General features: G+C 31.5%; 1 long non-coding RNA gene across 2 annotated transcripts in view; it reads left to right on the top strand.

The window, feature by feature from the left end:
- Positions 1-19,775, top strand: part of LOC143075602 (uncharacterized) — a 49,226-nt gene that overhangs the window by 14,673 nt on the left and 14,778 nt on the right. For both annotated transcript variants that reach the window (XR_012978364.1, XR_012978363.1), the window contains one exon: positions 3,014-3,194. This is a non-coding gene — a long non-coding RNA (uncharacterized LOC143075602). The remainder of the gene's footprint in view (positions 1-3,013; positions 3,195-19,775) is intronic.

Genomic DNA, 19,775 nt, shown 5'->3' on the forward strand with positions numbered 1-19,775 from the left:
GCGTTTTACAAATCTAGCTAAGGGGGGTAAATTGAAGTTCATATGAATACGGGTTAAATGAAGTCGGAATATTCACTTGTAGTGTCTCTTTAACACAGTCAACATTGGACAGGTCTACACTAACAATATGTCAGACAGTTCTGCTTTACAATAGTTTCGACAATACTTTAATAATTTACCTTCTTATTTGGTGAAAATAAGCCAATAAACGTCGCTGATGAATAATTTTCTCGCCAGTAAATAATCCAAGCTCACTGAGTTTTTACTCATGTGACCTTCAATTCAACATCTTAGCTAGATATCGGATAAACATGAATAAGCCGTGTTCTGTTATGAAAAGGGAAAAAATGTATACATTGACAGTAACACAAGGGTACACAATTTAATTGAATGATTCGATCCACCAAAAAATCATTCTTCTTCAAGTAATAAAAATGATTGACATATATTTGTAGTCTGTAATGTCAAATCAAGCAGACCTAGAAAAATCAAAATGCACAAGTTCTATGGTCGGTTGAAAACAAAACTTTACGACAAAAGAGATGATGTCAGCTTTCAAATTGTGATCTTTCCATTTCTAAGTAGCAACATTCCAGCAGCACCTACATACGGGGTATATATTTCCCAATTGATAAGATATTCCCGTGCTTGCATTTCCTATCATGATTTTCTTGATAGAGGGTTGCTGCTCACAAGGAAGCTATTAAACCAAGAGTTCCAAATGGTGAATTGAAATCATCCCTTCGTAAATTTTACGGACGCCATCACGAGTTGGTTGACCGTTATGGAATAACCGTTTCACAAATGATATCGGATATGTTCCTTACGCCGTAACTACAATCCCCTTCCCTTTCATGAATGTGACCTACCGAATTAGACTATTTACCGGATTTGTTATCACATAAGCAACACGACGGGTGCCACATGTGGAGCAGGATCTGCTCACCCTTCCGGAGCACCTGAGATCACCCCTAGTTTTTGGTGGGTTTGTGTTGTTTATTCTTTAGTTTTCTATGTTGTGGCATGTGTACTGTTGTTTTTTCTGTTTGTCTTTTTTATTTCTAGCCATGGCATTGTCAGTTTATTTTCTATTTATGAGTTTGACTGCCCCTTTGGTAGCTTTCGTCCCTATTTTCTATCTATATTTATGTTAATATCAGGTTATATGACCGTTGGCAGTCTTCGGCAGTCACCACGATGGTAGATAATTAGATGGCGTGTGGTTAAAATATGCACGAAATACGGATACATACTATCACGCTTATGCATTGTATATTATTTATTTTGAACTTCTTATAATCAATATAGTTGAAGTATTTGAGTCAAATCAGTGAGGATAAATTTGACAGCTATTGCCCCTTTAAATTTTGTTTTGCATTAGTAAGGATTCAAAGTAACAGGAAGTTATTAGATACGTTCGTCACTCGCTATTTTCTCCACATACTTCTTGTCAAGCATAAATTGTAAGAAAAGAAGTTGACGGATTTACACGGTCAATAAGATTAAAGGTGAAAATAAGAAAAAGATCACCTCAATTTTACAGATTTCTTATTTGAATGTTATAATTGTGAATATGGTTCCGGTCGATTCTTTTTCTTTTAGTAAACGTACACTAACGTTTCGTGTATTTTTTATTAACATGTTATTCAATTTTACTCAAATCGTGATATTTAATTTTGAAAAGGTGAATGAATGTATCTTCAACATGTTCAAACATCTTTATCTGTCGATCTATAATTTGAACTGACCGTTTAATTTTCACTATGATAAAACACTCCTTTCTATGCATGCACTGATAATGAAATTTACATTTATATTTAGTTTAGATTAAAACCCCGACATAGTTTGATAAATATGTAATAAACATTTAAACCAAATATTGAGCGGATAATAATTTACATTTATTGGTTATTTACAACACGAAAATAATTATCAGGTTGATGCTAGAGTTTCTTCAGCAAACTTTTAATTATTATGAGTGGAGGAATCGAAGTTCTTAAAAAGAGGGATAAAGAAACGATGTATAATAAAAATGTTATCGATAACAAAAACAAAGAATGGCACTTAAGTGTAGCATGTTTAACTGTTGAGCATCTCCCTCTCCAACAAAATCTAATATAGAAATCTAAAAAGCCCAATACTTTGTGACAAAGTTGTAACAGACCATCAGATACATATATGCTTTAATTCTAGCACATTGGCAACAATGAAATAAAAATGGCAGCCTTTGTTTGAGGTCAATAAAAGTATATATAGACATACATCAAGATCTATCGACCTCTAACGTCGTTCTCAGTCGATATCATGTACTTCTTAACGGTTGACATATCTTCGTATCGTCGTCAACAAAAGTCAATTGAAAGTTATATTTGTATAATATACACCGCATTTAAGTACCATCTAAAAAACCGGAAATCGAATAAGATGTTTCGACAGAGTGAGCTTTACCGAATTGTTATGGGAGAGAAGGGTTCAAAACGGGCAAATTAGTATCTGGAAATATGTTCACAATCATACCTGAGCAAATGAATGTAAACAAGATAATCAACCAACTAGTTATGATGATAAATCATTTTCAACTACTAGTATATCCGGCACACCTGGTTTCATTTCGAGTTGTGTTTGAATTCATGTTGAACACTACATGCACTTTCAAACCTATAGCTGATGTTTCTGTGTTTCCGGGATTTTGTTTCTGATTTTCACTATCCTTTGTGTCAATTTGATGAAAAGAGCCTTTTTCCAACTGATTTGTTAAGTTTGTTGTGCCGACACACCACGGTTCCAGGTGTGGATAGGATTTATAATTTACAAAGATATTTGAAGCCAAAATATTCTTTATGTGGTCCCGATCAATCAGCTTGGATGTTTTCTTTAGAACATAACTTCCATCGTTGGTTTTCTTCCTCGAATCCTTTCATATTTTACTAGTTAAATGAATTTTAGTCTTTAATGGGGATTTTTTTATTGTCACCATCTAATTTTTCTTCATTCTTTGTGGTAATTTTTGCAGGCTTCTCTACTGCAGCAAATTCAGTATAGTTCAAACAATTCGCTTGTTGTCAAGGCAGACCCGTAAAGCAGGTTTCAGACGATTTAGTATGATGTTAATATGTACAGGTACATAACAACAACTGGATCGTCTCAACACAGAATTAACAGATCTTAATTGAGTGCAAGAAAATTGTCTTAAGGTAGATCATAAGTATATATTTTTTGAGACAGAATTTTCTTATAATTTGCCAAAATGAAGATTTTACTATCCTTTTTTCAAAAAGTTAATAAAAAGTACGGGTCACCGTGCTATTTTTCAAGCTGTGAATCGTTGAAAATTGCAAAAAATTTGGTTACTTTGTTCATGAATAAATACATTTGTGTGCATAAAAAAAGTTCCATAAGATAGAATTTTGAAATAAATTGTGAGAAGATAGGTGTCATAATATGTTTAAAGAAAACAAAAAGAAAACAGGGTGTCACCGAACTTGTTTTCTTGCTACAAGTAAAAAAAAAAATCCCTATTAGCCAAGTATAATTTTTGTACTAAAAGAGTTATCTCCCTTTAAATGGCTCATTTGATAAAAATGATTTTAGAACCAAACAAAATGATATTTGTTAAAATATTATACAATTAATTAACAAGTTTTATTTATGTAGAAAAACAGTCTAACCATTGAATTGCAAATCTCTCTCCAAATTTTCAGATTTAGGCAAATAACTAGACCGATTTTGTAATGTGATTGTACAATCCAAGATGGCGTTTACAATGAATCTACCTTTAATAACAATACTGAAGTTACCCAAATGGCTAGGACTACATATTGACTGACAGACTTACACTGATCTGATAATTTATAGTTTTTAGAGCTTTTCAGATCAAATTGATAGTTTCAGATTAAGTCTGATTGTATCGGTTCTCTATTATGCTTCTTTATGGTGTTTACTTTACTCATTTTTTTTTTATCTCAGTCATTTTGTCGCTGATGAATAGTTGTTCCATAGGCAACGTTATTCCGTCTCCTTATTTATAATACCCTCCTAGCTGATCTTGTCATGTTCAAAGTCTCTACCACATTTGACATTAACAATTGTACATAACTACTAGTAAACCGTTTTATATGTTTATATAAGGAACCTTATATATGTCATTGTACTTGCCTGGTAGCCTGATATAACATATTTTCATTTATTATAAAATGTTATATGCTATATGTGAAATCTCATGTAGAGCAAATCAAATTCACAATAAATGGTGATCAATAAGTACCTATAGGAATTCTGACTCATTAACAAATACATCACTATATACATATCAGCACTAGTTGATATAAAAGACTTAATCAACGACATTCCATCTTACTTTGAGTTGTAAAAACAAGGCTATACACTTAATTGACATTATCTTAAGATAATCATAATGTTAATGCTTATGGAAAATGTTTTTTTCATATGAAATAAGAAAACTGTATCAGAGACAATTTATAAAAGTACATACAAATCCGATATCTCAAACAATAATCATTATCAAGTAATTATCAAATGTACCAAGATTATGATTTAATACGCTAGACACGTGTTTCGTCTACATAAGACTCATCAGTGACGCTCAGATCAAAATAGTTATAAAGCCAAACAAGTACAAAGCTGAAGAGCATTGAGGATCCAAAATTCCTAAACAGTATGCCAAATACGTCTAAAGTAATATGTTCCTGGGATAAGAATATCCTTAGTTTTTGGAAAATTCATAGTTTGTTAATAAAACATTTATAAAAAGACCATATAATTGATATTCATGCCAGCACGGAAGTGCTGACTACTTGCTGTTAATACCCTCGAGGACGAAACGTCCACCAGCAGTGGCATCGAACCAACGGTGTAAATAGTTATCAAAGGTACCAGCATTATAATTTAATACACCAGACGCGCGTTTCGTCTACATAAGATTCATCAGTGACGCTCAGATCAAAATAGTTATAAAGCCAAAGTACAAAGTTGAAGAGAATTGAGGATCCAAAATTCCAAAAAATTAGGCAAAATACGGCTAATGTGATCTATTCCTGGGAGAAAAAAAAATCATTAGCTTTGGGAAAAATTCAAAGTTTGGTTAACAGGAAATTTATAAAAATTACCATATAATTGATATTCATGCCAAAACCGAAGTGCTGACTACTGGACTGTTGATACTTTCGAGGACGAAACTCATAATTTTCTGCACATGCTGCATTGTATATCATTATAATTTTTTTGCAACAGATATGAAATTGGCAGAAACATGTAAATCAAATACATGAACTTCTAAGTGCCAACAGCGCAAAACTGTTATAACTATATTTAAGTTCACATCATTTAGAAATTAATAGAAAAGAGAGGGGGAGATACCAAAGGAGCATTCAAACTCATAGATCGAAAATAAACTGGCAACGCTATGGCTAACACAGAAAAAGACAAACAGACAAATAATAGTCCACAAGACACAATATAAAGGATAAAAGACTTAGCATCACGAATCCCACCACAGATTAGGTAAAATCCCAGGTGCTCGAAGGGTGAGCAGATCCTGCTCCACATGTGGTACCTTGCGTGTTGTGAAAAGGAAGCATATTGTAGTTACGACATAAGAAACATATCCGATATCAACTGCGAAACGTGATGGCGTCTGTAAGATGTACGACGGGAGGATTTCAACTTCACCAATTGGAACTGAACTCTTGGTTCAATAGCTTTCTTGTGAGCAGCAAACCTCTATCAAGTAATTCATGTTAGGAAATACAAGCCCTGAAATATCGTATCAATCGGGAGATATAAACTCTACGCTGTTGAAATGTTGCTACTAAGAAATGGAAGTTCACAATTTGGATGCTTAAATCTTTTCATTTTTTTAGAAATCAAGATAAGGATGTTCGCTGTAACTTATAATGAAAAATTCATTGAGGAACACATTGACACAATCTGAGTTGTCAAAAACCAATGTAAGACCAAAAATTGATCAAACCAGATAATTTTTCTTTTAGACTTTTATATTTATTTTGAATGTTTATCACAACAATAACCTTGCAGCTTCCATTGTCTGTTTAACAAATACATCTTCATGAATTTTTTTCACAACTGAATCCCCAAATCACCATTCGACTGTTTGAACTTAAGATTGAGTCTTGCTACATGAGATATATGATCCTCAACCGCATATTATCTCTCATTACTGATAAAATATTTCCTCACACTAATATCGCTCTGTAATTGAATACTATTAAGCGATTAATGTCACTAGTCAACCAATTTTGATCCGAAACGGTAATTTTGATCTATCCAGCTTTAAAGACTAACTTTTGTACAGTCTATGAATAGACTGTGTAACATACGTAGTTCAATGTAGTTGTTGTTAAACTGAATATATAAACATCATACCAAATTGTTTGAAAACCTACTGAACAGTTTAGAATTGACTGAAAGCCAAATCATTGAGCAGTAGTGAATTTACCTCAGTGGAAAAGAATGACAATTTACTAATAGTGTTTCAGGAGATTTGATATTATATTTGAGATCTGTTTCAGATGTCTAAAAGACTCCGATGAAGTAATTTTTTGCATGGTCCTTTTCGTTGTTATCTCACCGTATTAATTCGACCTTCACACTTAGGTTTTACGACAGGATAAGGACGATATTGTGTATATGAAGTCCTTACAAGATCATTTACACCTAACATATTTCAGTCCTTCAGATCGTATTATTTTTGTTCCTTTACTGTTATGAATCATGACTAAGCTCCCTAAAGTCCTGAGCTAAAACATCGAATTTTAGTTTCTCACAAAATTAAAATCCAAATCTGTTTGGTTATAAGAGTTTGAAAGTTTTGATTAGTCGTGACTCAAACAGTTAGTATCACAGTCCTTTAAGACCTTGATATAAGAGTTCATTTTGATATTTTTCAGTTCTTAGGGTTTAAAAAAGGTTTCTATAAAGTTTATAATTTGTACACCTTTTAAATGATTTCCATTGGTTTGTACATAAACCAGGTTCTTTTTATTATGTTTGATTTGTTCTACGTTTGTTATTTCGGGAACTTCGATAATTTTCTGTATGGTATGGGGTTTGGTCATTGCTGAAAGTCGTACAGGTGCTCATAGTTGCTCACTTCCAAATTATTCGTTTTTGTTTGCTAGTTTTCTCATTTGCAATTATGCCTCATCTTATAATAATAATTAAACAAGATTTATATTGTACATTTGTTGTAGTAAAACAATCGACTTCACACTAGTAATAGATCGATAATTATAAAAAGAAAATGTGTTATGATTTCCAGTGAAACAACTGTCCACAAGATACCACAAAACACAGAAATTAACAATTATAGGTCACCACACGACCGTCAACAAAAAGAGCAGAGTCCATACCGCATAGTAAGCTGTAAAAGACTCCTAAATAACAATGTAAAACAATTCAAACGAGAAAACTAACGGCCTACTTTATATACAAAAAATGAAATTTTAACAAACATGTTTGTTCTATTTGTGTTATTATAATTTCCTTGTTTTAAGTTCTCATTTAATGAGTAATTTCATTGTTTTATCATTTTGTACATGTTGAATTGATACTGTGTTATAACACCATTGTTTCTGAATTGGAGAAGGTTAAGCGCAAATAAACATGTCTTTAACAATTAGCAAAACCTATTCCACATAGTAAGCTAATAAATGGCCTCATAAAATGTCTGATTAACTTGGTTTTTGCTTGCTATTACATTACGGCATTGTTTTGTTTATGTTGAAGCCCAATTAGTGTTAACACAATTGCCTTGGCTTTTGTATTGAGCTTTTTATTGATAATTGTCTCTTTTGCATTCGTAACACATCTCGTTATATTTATAATTCCTTTTAATTAATTGGAATGTAGATAATTTTATTTAAAAAACATTTTAATTGCTAATCAAATATTTAAATGTTTTCTAATATCTTTATGAAGAATACCTTTTTGTTGTAATTTAAAAAGTAAAATTATAAATAATTACTTAATACAATATTATATATGAATATATATGAACATCATGAATAAATCCCAACAATAACTTAATGCCATAACAGGTTAAACTTTTGTTAAAGACTGTGTCACGGTTCATTCTACAGAACTTTCTATACATTGTTATTCAAACGTTAAAAAATAAAAATATAAACGTTTATGATTTAAAAAAAACTCATGCTCAACCATTTCTGACACATGTTTTTATATACTTAGATTACTAACATATAAAATTAAGAGAAACGTGAATAAATAATTTTCTACCTATAGAGGTTAAATAGTTATTCTTCTTCTTCTTATTATTATTCTAATTCCGTTCATAGTCACTATAAATAGAACGCAAAGGAATATACATATTAATTATAATAATTTTTCTATTTCATTTATAGTTCCTCCTTACGAGAGCGTGAAGGGAAAAATAAATAATATTGATGCACAATTTTTCCGGTTTATTAACATTATGATGGTACGTAGAATAAAATGACTCAGTCTTGTCTATTCAAAAGGTTAATACATTTCTGTTGCAAGTTCATAATTGTAGCTGAATATACAGTTGTCTCACTATTGGTGCACAATGCTGCCGTCAGTCGAGCTTTTTGTAAAGTTTTTATTTTTTTTACATAAGAAGGTAATGAATGCATTTTCTTCCTTCGGTAAACATACACAATTTAACACTATCCTTTGTCTCTGATACATTGCTATATGTAAATTGATCCTCATATATTTCTTCCGGTTATGTGTTTATATGAATCGCAGTTTCATATCCGAAGGAGAAAATTGTATATAAATATGAAACAGACTTTAACTAGTTAAGTCACTTGACAATGAATCATAACATTGTACTTGTAAAATACGATAATAGAACGGAAATTTGATCTGGGCGGTTGCCAACCTCTTTCAAATGTCGTTTCGCGTCGCTATCAACATAAAATTACAGATAAATAGACAAACATTCTTTGTGAAATTTAAATCTAGTTTAAAAAAAGCCACCCTTGATCTTAAATTATAAAACGAACGTTATATGAGTATCCGTTTATGTATCATAAATCAGGTTGTTAAACTTAACAAACAATATTTGCATACAAGTGCGTGTGGAGTATAAATTGAAATTGAAATTGAGAGGTAACGAATTGTTGAAATATTCTCCCTTAAATATAATTTACACATGACGCTAAATATCTAGAAATGTAAGAAACAGGTTTTATTTTATTTCTTCTAATTTTTAGAGATGAATAAATAGAAATAAGTCATTATCAAGTAACTTTAATTTGTTATTACATTTCTTTTGGAGTAGAACTGTAAAAATGACTTGTATGACTAGTAATAATCAAGTCTATTTGAGATTTGAGTCCTGAAAAAAGACACGAAACTCACTAGTAGAAAAAAACCCGAGGTCAAAAGGATAAAAATAACAGATTTATAAAAAGCTTCTTACAAAACAAAAAATTGGAGAAAACGAACCCTATTTAAAACCGGCGATGAGCTCAAGTGCTCCGTAAGATTGTATATGAGTAATCTAAGCAGATGAGTGGACGAGCCACGCATATACCCTTCATAACAATTAAGAAAAATGATTTGTGCAACCTTAGAACGAAAACATTAATGGTACATTTTTTCCGCACCATATGTGCATTTCGAATATAAATATGACTTCAGTGATGCTCGACACCAACATATTTAAAAATGTTGATTTAATATAAACAAATGAATAGCCTACAAACAAAAAATACCAAACAATTACAGACAATGCCGGACATGGAATCATAGCATTGCACGATGGAGACATATTCGGAGTTTTAAATAATATTTGCAAATTTCAATTACACTATATCCATATTTCGTGCTAGTACCAAAGTATTCCATTTGTAGCTACTGGGCTGATGATACCCTCGGGGACTTTAGGACAGTCCACTAGGAGAGTAATTAAGAAATGAATATAACGATGCCATTTTTTGTGCACAACATTGCACATTTCGATAGTGAATGTTACTTCAGTGATAGTCGATGCCACCTTATTTGAAAATCAAAAGCTTATTTAAAACAAGAGCTTATCAACAAAAAAGAACCTAAATTGTATCAAAGCTGAGCAAGGATTATGAGCATTGCATGACAGAAATATATTTCTAATGAATAATTTCCATAAGTTATTAACATCAAACTTTTATAACGCAATTTCCGTATTTTACAATACCACAATATTGACTACTGGGCTCTAGATACCACTCGGGGTCTAACAGCCAATTAGTGGAGGTAACGAACCAGTGGTGGTAACATTATCTATTCTAACGGAACTTCTATCAAGTTGAATGACTCATTGTCAGTTTGTAGATTTCTTATATTTTTCTACAAAATAAAGGTTACGAATATGGACTAGTATTTGTCCCCTCGTGTACATGTACACAGAGAATCAGGTAAAAGACAGACAATATTGTTGTATTTGGTTGTCAGTGCAACACGTATATAGTAATATAAAATGAGCATGCTTCATATCATATAACTCGTTTTAAGTTCTAGTACCTTGAATATTGTAAACGGTTTTTTGTTATCTAGTGTAACTGTTCCTCAGGTATCTTTCGTCCCACTTTTACGACATAACTAAATGTAAAACGTATATTCAAATGAGAAAACCGACGGTCTGTTCTGTGTACAAAATTAGATATATATATATTTTTTAATCTGATACACAGTGATAAACGACTACCTCTGTACTTCATGCTCATCACTTGGGTCTGAATATTGAAGCCTCATTTTTTATGTTTTTAATTTCAAGAAGGTGTTATAATACACAGTCCGTTAGAGTCAATAAAACCTGAATATTGAAGATTGTCAAAAATGTAAAAAAGGATGAGTTGTACATTTTTTCGAGCAACAGTTTGTAAACAAAATAAACACTTATCAAATTTAGCCTTTTAATCCCTTTTCTGGTTTTACATTCATCATACTTTGACAACACTGCTTGTGTTATGATATAATTTTGAATTCCATATAAATAAAATAATAAATACTTATAATAATTTGATTTGATTTTGTATAAAATGTCAAACAATGTTTTTTTTTAATATCTGGCGTGGTCAGCTCATAATACAAATCCGCGTATGATAATATTAAAACTAAAAATAATTAAAAACCAATTGTTCAGAGAACAATTGAAGGTCTTTCCATCAAAACAATGTATTTTGATATGAAAAGTTGTGAAACTAAGTTTAAAATGTCATTTCAATCGTCAAATGATAGCTCCTAGTAAGCTGATTCCAAAAATATATTGTTTCCATACATTTTTTTTAAATAAGGGAGATAATTTGTTACTTCCGGTTTGAAAAATGTTACTTCCGATTATATTTGAATATTTACTTGACACTGATTCCAAAAATATCTGGTTCTATATACTTTTATATTAATAAAGTACAAAAAAATAGCTATTTCCGGTTTACAAAAGGTCACTTCCGGTTGTTTTTTACAAGGTTAAATGGTTTGATACCTTTTTCTAAAAGTTGTATATCTTTATCATGTATACATATAGAATAAAAGCAAAGGTCAAAATCTAGAACGTCAAATTAAGCTATGACCTTGAGATCAATTTCAAGGTCATAAACCAAGGACCTCAAATCAAAAGACCATAGGTCTTTATTATATTTAGTTAATGAGTTATATCACCAAACGCGTATTTTTAAATACAAGAGGGGAGAAAACTCCCTTTTACATTCAACGTACGCTTGCAATCAAAATTTACATCTTACGACATGTCGCAACTAACAATTTAGTAAAAATAATTTGTTGATATCTTATACAGTCTTTGGATATAAGTGAAAATAAGCCAAATTCAAATATTAGAATATGACCTTGACCTTTGACCTTGACCTAATTTTCATTTTTTGGGACCAAGGACCTCAAATCAAAAGATCCTAGGTCTCTATCACTTATGATTTATAAGATAGAAATTCATATCACTTATATCAGATGCATAAGGGGAAATAACTCTCATATGGAGCGGTCATATCGCTTCGGTCAAAATAGGACAAATCATGCGAAGGATATAACGAGCAATTTTGTAAAATAAATTTGTCATAATCTTTTACGGTTGCGAAGGAGATGCGCTAACAAGGAAAACAGTGTTTGGGGAGATAACTCCTACAAAGAAAAGTATTCGTTTACGCAGGGTAAATTTCAAAAGCGCATAAACTGTTCGATATCATATACCAAATATCTAAGCGACATATTGCGAAACAAATGTTTATCGCAAGAACAAAATTAGGCGGAAGAAAAAAAAAAATAATCAGAAGAAAAACAATAGGTCTTTCCACAGAAAAGTGGAAAGACCTAATAAACTGATGAATTAAGGTGACCGTGTTACCCGTGTCTAAACAGTCCATAGGTAATGTGATATTTGATTATAGAAAGTCTGAAGTCTTTGCATTGTTCTTGAATGTTTCTAACCAGGTAAGAGAAAGACACAATTTTAATGAATGCATAAAAAAACTGAAGTGAAGAGTATAGTTAAGCTAATTTTGTTTCAATCGATTAGTACTGACAGTGGAACACAAACATACAGTAGTCGATTTCAAAACAATTTCAACAATGAATCGCTATAGATTATTTTTCAATTATATGCTTAGTTGGAACCTTTTTTTGAGATCTTTACTTAATGAACTGAAACAGTGTTTACGTTTACATCTTGATCATCGTACTTTCACTTCCTTCAGTTCGTTGTTATCTCCAGCAATTCTTAACGGGTATAATGTTAGTTTACAAGTGAGAGTTAAAGCTAGCTATAAAACAAAGTTAATCCACAATATTCTCAATTAGAACATGCATGTGCCAAGTCAGGAATATAACATTTTACCTTGCCATTTTATTAGGGACTTTTCGTTCTGAATTTTACTTAAAGTTCAGTATTTTGGTTAGTTTGCTGTTACATGTTATGATATACTAGTACGTCTAGTTGTATCCGAAACTTCATACTTTAATTAAAGTAAATACATTTCAAGGGAAATAGCACTATTGTTTTCAAGTTCAACAACAACAATTTATTATCAATATAAGGCCGTGTTCACATTGACTCGGTGTTGTGTAAGTGTAACTCACACGTAAACTAAACAAAATTACGTTCCCATTGATAAAACTCAATGTTTACATGTAGTGTAAAACATGTTTTGTCTACATGCAGTCGATACTCGATGTAGACCGTCTGTAGATTAAGTGTACACAAAACTAGGCATTTAAAACATTAGTTTTACCGTGTATATTTAAGGAAGAAACAATTTTTGAATAAAATAGATATTCATAACAATTATTAATAAAGTTCTTTACAGAAATATTTGTCTAAGCTTGATATATTTATTTGTTTTTTTTTAAACTTAACGTAGCTTTGTTAAGCCCTTATCAAGACTCAAAGCAGCATCATTGCCGAACACATACTTCATTTGTAAATTAAGGTCTTTCCGAATCGACTTGACTTGCACAGAAATGTTTGCCACTGGTCTTTACTCAAACAACGATTCACTCATAAATGCATTACTTAAAAAGTGTGAGGTAAATGTATTGTTTGTCTAGTACATGTATCTCGGATTCGTTAAATTACCCTTAAAACTAAAATAAAAAACATTACCACCTCCCTTTGCCAAATACTCCTTGGAGAAGAAATACCATTTGAAACAAACAGAAAAGATAGGAATATAGTTATCCCTAATATATCATTCCTTCTTCTCCTTCAATCTCTGTACCGATGTAATGCATTGACTTTATGAGAATAAAAATATATATTCTTCGCCTGTAAGCACGCTGCTGCAGCCTAAGTTTTCTAATGCTTAATCGAGACATCTTTATTATTTTTAAACTACTGCAAATCATCAAAATGGCTTTCATAAAGAAGCAACCACTTAACTTAAAAAAAATGGATGGGGGGGGGGGGGGGGGGGATATTTTGTTAATTTATCTGAGCCAGAAATTTTTCCGCGCAAACGTTTTATTCCGTAGTTTTTTTTCGATGCTGGTAATCAATTTTTTATTCAACATTTAACACTATTATATTGTATGGGGAAACTCTTGATTTAGAATATTTTTGTATCATCTGTATGACCTTTTTTTTTTAAATCCAATTGGGGTTCGGAATATTTCCATCGATCCCCTCCCCCGCCGATTTCTGCTAGAAAACTTTGCATTCGGTTCTACGTAATGAACATTTAAATGACAAAGAGTTTACAAGTGTGAACTAATCTTATGTACAGGTAATTAAACAAGGTGTATAGATGTGAACAAATTTAATGTGAAACCAATGTCCAGTACATTAAACTAATTGTAAACAAGTTTACTGTACATGGCGTTTGATGTGAACACGGCCTAATATTGATGACTAATGTTTTTCTTTCTTTACACTTGGCGAACACTTTCTAAAATTGATTAATCCCCCAAAAAATACATTTGTTAATGTGCACAAATTATGTAGTAGCTTCATACTTGGTCATTCTTCTATGTAAATGATACGGATATCTGTACGATACAGTAACAGTTCCCTTTTTATAAAATGTCTGGGAAATTACTGATATAGAAACTATTAACTAATAAATAAATTTGGTGTATTTACTGTCTTCTGATCGGTTAAAAGTATTACTGTTATTTTCAATGTTGTTAATTTTAATGGCGATATGCCCACTCTGACGTTGTGTATTCATACACCAGCATGTGTGTACGATGTTATTGATATTATAAATAATATAAAAAGTTCTTTGAGCCTAAATTTTGATAGAAATTGATTTATAACAAATGGCAATAATTTATTTTGAATTTATTAACCATAAAATTAATTTGATGGTTCAATAAATTCAAAATAAATAATAGCCATTCATTAACTAATTGTTTGATCATGTAAACAATGTTTGGAAGCATGTATATAAAATTCATAATTTGTACAGAGCATTTTAACATCAATTCTTTTACTCTCTAAGATAAATCTCAGCAAACAATAAAATCAAATGAAACCGTTCGCTTAGTACTTATACTTGACAAGGTGTTCGACAAAGTTGTCCTATGTGATTTCGTTTGAATTTAAACAGTCATTAAGGGATAGTGTGCATGTTAAATCAAGAAATAGAAACGCTTGAAGTTAAAAAAAAGTGTTGTATGTATGATTTGGATTACGACAAAGATATTAAACATATTATATAGAGCTATGATAATTAATAAAAAGTACACCAAAATTTCGTTAACAAGAAGAGGAAAACAAATGGTTCAATGTAGTTTGCTTATATTTTCATCTGACAGCCGATATACTATTATAGTATATAGATCTACCGATATATTACCATATTTATACATCGATTCTTGTCGGTCAATGAAAATTACGACGTCATGAATAATTAATGAATTATTGAAAAACAAACCCTATAATGACATGTTTGCGATATCAACCGTCTTTAATTAGATAAAGATAAAACGTTTAGTCGTCAATAAATCGTTTCTAAACTCATTTTTCTTTAACCTTTAGTAAATATTGGCAGATATTTCCGAATAATAAAAAAAGCAAACTGTTCGTTACCACCCCGTTTTCAGATGTAGTTTTATAAGAAAACTTTGAAATGTAAATAAACAATGTTTCCTTTTCTACTAGAATAGAATTTGCACTCCCTTAAATGTTTTTTGCTAAAGAATCAATTATATGCTGTACCTGTAAAGATGTTGTTAAAGGTCGATTTACAGTTTGTATTTGTCTGATTAAAGTATGTCTGTTATTTGGCTTGTTGCGCGTTATTCAAATTCATACTTGTATGCACGTAGCTTTTGTTCTGATTTAAATGTATGGGTTTCCTACTTCGTTGATATATTTGAATGTCATAAAATTGCGATCTCAACATCTTTAACTTTACGAGTTTTATTGGGCGAATGTTCTCTTGTCTAATTCTTAAGATAGTCTTTTAATTATGCTTACCAATTTGGCCATAAATATATATAGTTTTTGCTATAGTGAACATATATTGTCGATGATTTAGAGACAGTTTAACTTACGCCAAACGTTAATGCTACCTTTAACGCCGTTTTCATTCAAGTCATCATATCTTTTGTTAACGTTGTTCTATTGTTATGTAATATGTTACCTCTAATCATCGAGTTGTAAATACACAATCAAACGAAACAGACATTGTTTACTACTTATCCAGACATTGAGTTTACTTATCCGTCACATATCCTTTTTTATCGCTATTTTTTGCATTTTTCCTTTGATCATTTTTTGTGATAATTTTCATATCATGCCACTCGCTTGAGATGGAAAATTATCGCTAGAAACTAAGCATGCACGTGGCGTTGATAACGAAATTGACATGAAATTGAAAACCTCGTCATAGGTAAAATAGCGATAAAAAGATTATCATTGTTCATCTCAACTCGATTGCCTTTCTCGCTTTCGCCATCCCGGTTCAAGCGAGAAACTCAATCTCGTTGAGATGGTCACCGATAATCTATAAGTATATTGTAAAATGGACGAAGATGTTTCTCTTGGCTTTTAGTGGAATGATAAAAAAACGATTTCTCACCATATTTCTTAATTAAGATATTCGGATAAGGAAGTAGTTACATCACTTTCATGGTTAATGTGATCATCTAATAAAAGCAATTTATGATATCGTCCAAAAAAATCTGATCTGTGATCGTTGAGGAAAAATTGTCAGTCTTTATCATATTATATTGTGCTGTATTGATATTTTGGAAGGTACATAAAAACAATTTGTTAGAGGAAATCACCAGTGTAACATTCGTTGAAGCTTTTTGTTTGCCAATGGTTGTTCCTTCAATCGTTATCCAAATTGACAATCAGATACAAAAATGTGACATTTCAACTAAATAGTTGTAGATCCTCGTTGATTCATTCTCATAGACTCTACGACATGGATATTGGTAAAGCAGTATAACCGACTCCAGTACTGGACGATAATTGTGTATTGACCAGTCAACTGAAGACGAACGAATCATTTTAGGAGACTCACTGTGTCCGTTGTGAAATTTCATTTAAAATCTAAATCATTTTTTTAAATCTTTGACCCTTTTGACTTTCGATATACATTTGTTATATCAAGTGCATTGCAAAATATTTGTGCATTTGAAGAATACTCTACTATCATATTAGAGTCCCCGAATTACATGTATGACTTTTTATAAAAATTTCAAAAACTAAATTAGTCGAAAATGAACAGAACATAAGTCGAAATTCGATTATTGCTGCACGAAAACGTAAAAACGTTTCAGTTAGTTACTATTTTCCCGCTCTACTTTTGCCATGTTATATCAAGGACACTTTGATTATTTACATGTATTTGTTACAGGGTTAAATGTTACAGGTGTTTTGATTCAAATAAATATAATGTAATATAAAACCATCTTTCTGACCTTGGGAATTTAGGTACGCATTAGTGTATGCACACTGGGTAAAGATCAGCTGGCAGTAACTTATAGCATGTCGTACTGTAAAGAAACTTGAAAATTGTTGAAGATCATTTACTGACCTCAAAAACCGGTTTGTTTATTGTTGTTGACTTATTTTTTTTAGCTCTGCCCACGACTTCTTTTCATTCGTTTTCAAGGTTAGGTAATTTGCATTAAAAATACATTGATCAGAAAATTTATTGCCGTTAAGTTTATTGGTTTAAAATAACAAAAAAACAAATAATTATAAAAAGCTATGTTTATGGTTGGGTTCAAACTGTATATATGCTTTTTGGTTAAATGATACTTAAAGATCAATTTTTTATTTATTGCTTGTGTAAGTTAGAACTAATGGATTTTTATATCCTTTATAGGATAAAAATAGATCAATTGAAAATGGTGAAAACCTGTCTCATGTGAATTAGACTGTTAAACTACGTGTTGCATTTGAAATATTGCAAATAAAATTTTAATAAGATATACGTTGCAACTTTAAGTCAATGTATATAAGTTTCGAATAGTTGAACAATTCATTTTTTACATTCCTTTTATTTATACCAGCCATAACAACTTCTTTTAAATGCATCATAGGGTATTATATATTTAGCCCGTCTGTCTGTAAGTAAGTTGTCCGTCTGTCAGACAGTGCGTCTGTTCTGTTCTTGTCATCACACCTCATCTGAAACCACACAACATAATTTCACAAGACTGCGTAGATAATAAGGACATATTATGTAGCTATGCAAATCCAACGTTTGCCTGGTCCAGGATGTGAATGGAGGAGTGAAGTACCCGAGGCCAAAAAAACGTAATATATAAAGAAATATACGTGTACGGATATATGTAAACAAATATACGTGTACGGATATATGTAAACAAATATACTTGTACGTATATCAAACAAAAAGAATCTCAATATTGCGCGAACGAGGACACACATAGCACAAATGACTATTAATGTGTCTAGTGAAAGAAGAAATGCAGCTAGATGTATGAAAGTTGACTTGTAATGCCAACTAAGAGTTCTCATCAAAGGGGTATGAATGTGTCTAGTGAATGAATAAATGCAGCAAGATGTATGAAATGTGACTGTTAAGGCCAACTAAGCGTTTTCATCATAGGGACAAAAAATCTGCGGAACATGTATGAGACGAGTAAAACAGCACAAGTATAGAATTGTCAGTGAATGAAGGTAAACAAATAACGATCGATTACTTCTGACATAGATGCGACTAATTGAACTCAGGACGAACATGGCAAGTAGCACCTCGTTGAAGTTAACAGCAACAAAAAATAAAAGAAACATTCAAATTGTTTGTCAGTATAACCCCAGCAAATAATGTATGCTTGTTATTGATGATCGTAATGCATCGATTGGCGCGGACAATTCAGATAAGAAAGACAAAATGGTAAAAAAAGGGGACCAACTGTTGAAATGATCTTCATCTTCTATTTTAAAATGAAAAATTAATCTTCAACTGAGAAAGTTTTTCAACATCAACACGACAGGAAGACATATAACATCCATCATCTTGGATTAGACAAACAATTGATATCCACTCACGATAGATACCAAACATTTCAAACTAGTCATACAAGCAACGACACCAGTTTTTAATGAACATTGGAATAAAGTGATAACAATAACGAAACAGCATTTGAAGTACTGGGAATAAGAGACAAAATGAGAACGAAACGGATATCAGATACAACCAGGCCTGTATTATCAAAGAGGGTTTCCACAATATGCAAGTGAGAAAAGCCAAACCAGTTAAATTGAATGAAAATTTACAGAAAGAATATACAAAGCTAAATAAAGATATGAAAAAATGCGAGAAGGAAAAAACTGCAGTATATTAAGAACTTGCCATGGAAACAGAATATGTATGCCAACTACGTATACAAGTCTTTATACTATTTATAAGGTCGTCAAACAACTACATGTATCCGTGAAGAGTATTAACAGTGACACACAACTTTTAAGTACGAATGGATAAATAAACACTTTTGGTAAGTATCATTCAACTGAGAACAACCAGACAAATCAACACAATTTGACACACTGTAGAGAGTAATGAATAGACATAAAATAAGGCAAAATAGAAATTACATAAATAAAGAATTGAGCACTAGAAATCAAATAGAGTAGTTTTTGACCTTTTCCAAACGATGACTTATACAACATCTTCTTATATCTATATAGAGAACATCATTGCTGAAGAACTCCTGAAGTCTGTTGTTAAATTAACAACATAAATACTACACTCAGTATTCCGCAGAGTTGGGGAGGAATATGTTATTCAGTGAGACTCACAAGAAGAACTACGTGGTTAGGAAAAGGGCGATCTAAAGAA

The sequence above is a fragment of the Mytilus galloprovincialis genome, chromosome 5 (genome assembly GCF_965363235.1).
Source record: "Mytilus galloprovincialis chromosome 5, xbMytGall1.hap1.1, whole genome shotgun sequence".
Classification (NCBI taxonomy): Eukaryota; Metazoa; Mollusca; class Bivalvia; order Mytilida; family Mytilidae; genus Mytilus; species Mytilus galloprovincialis.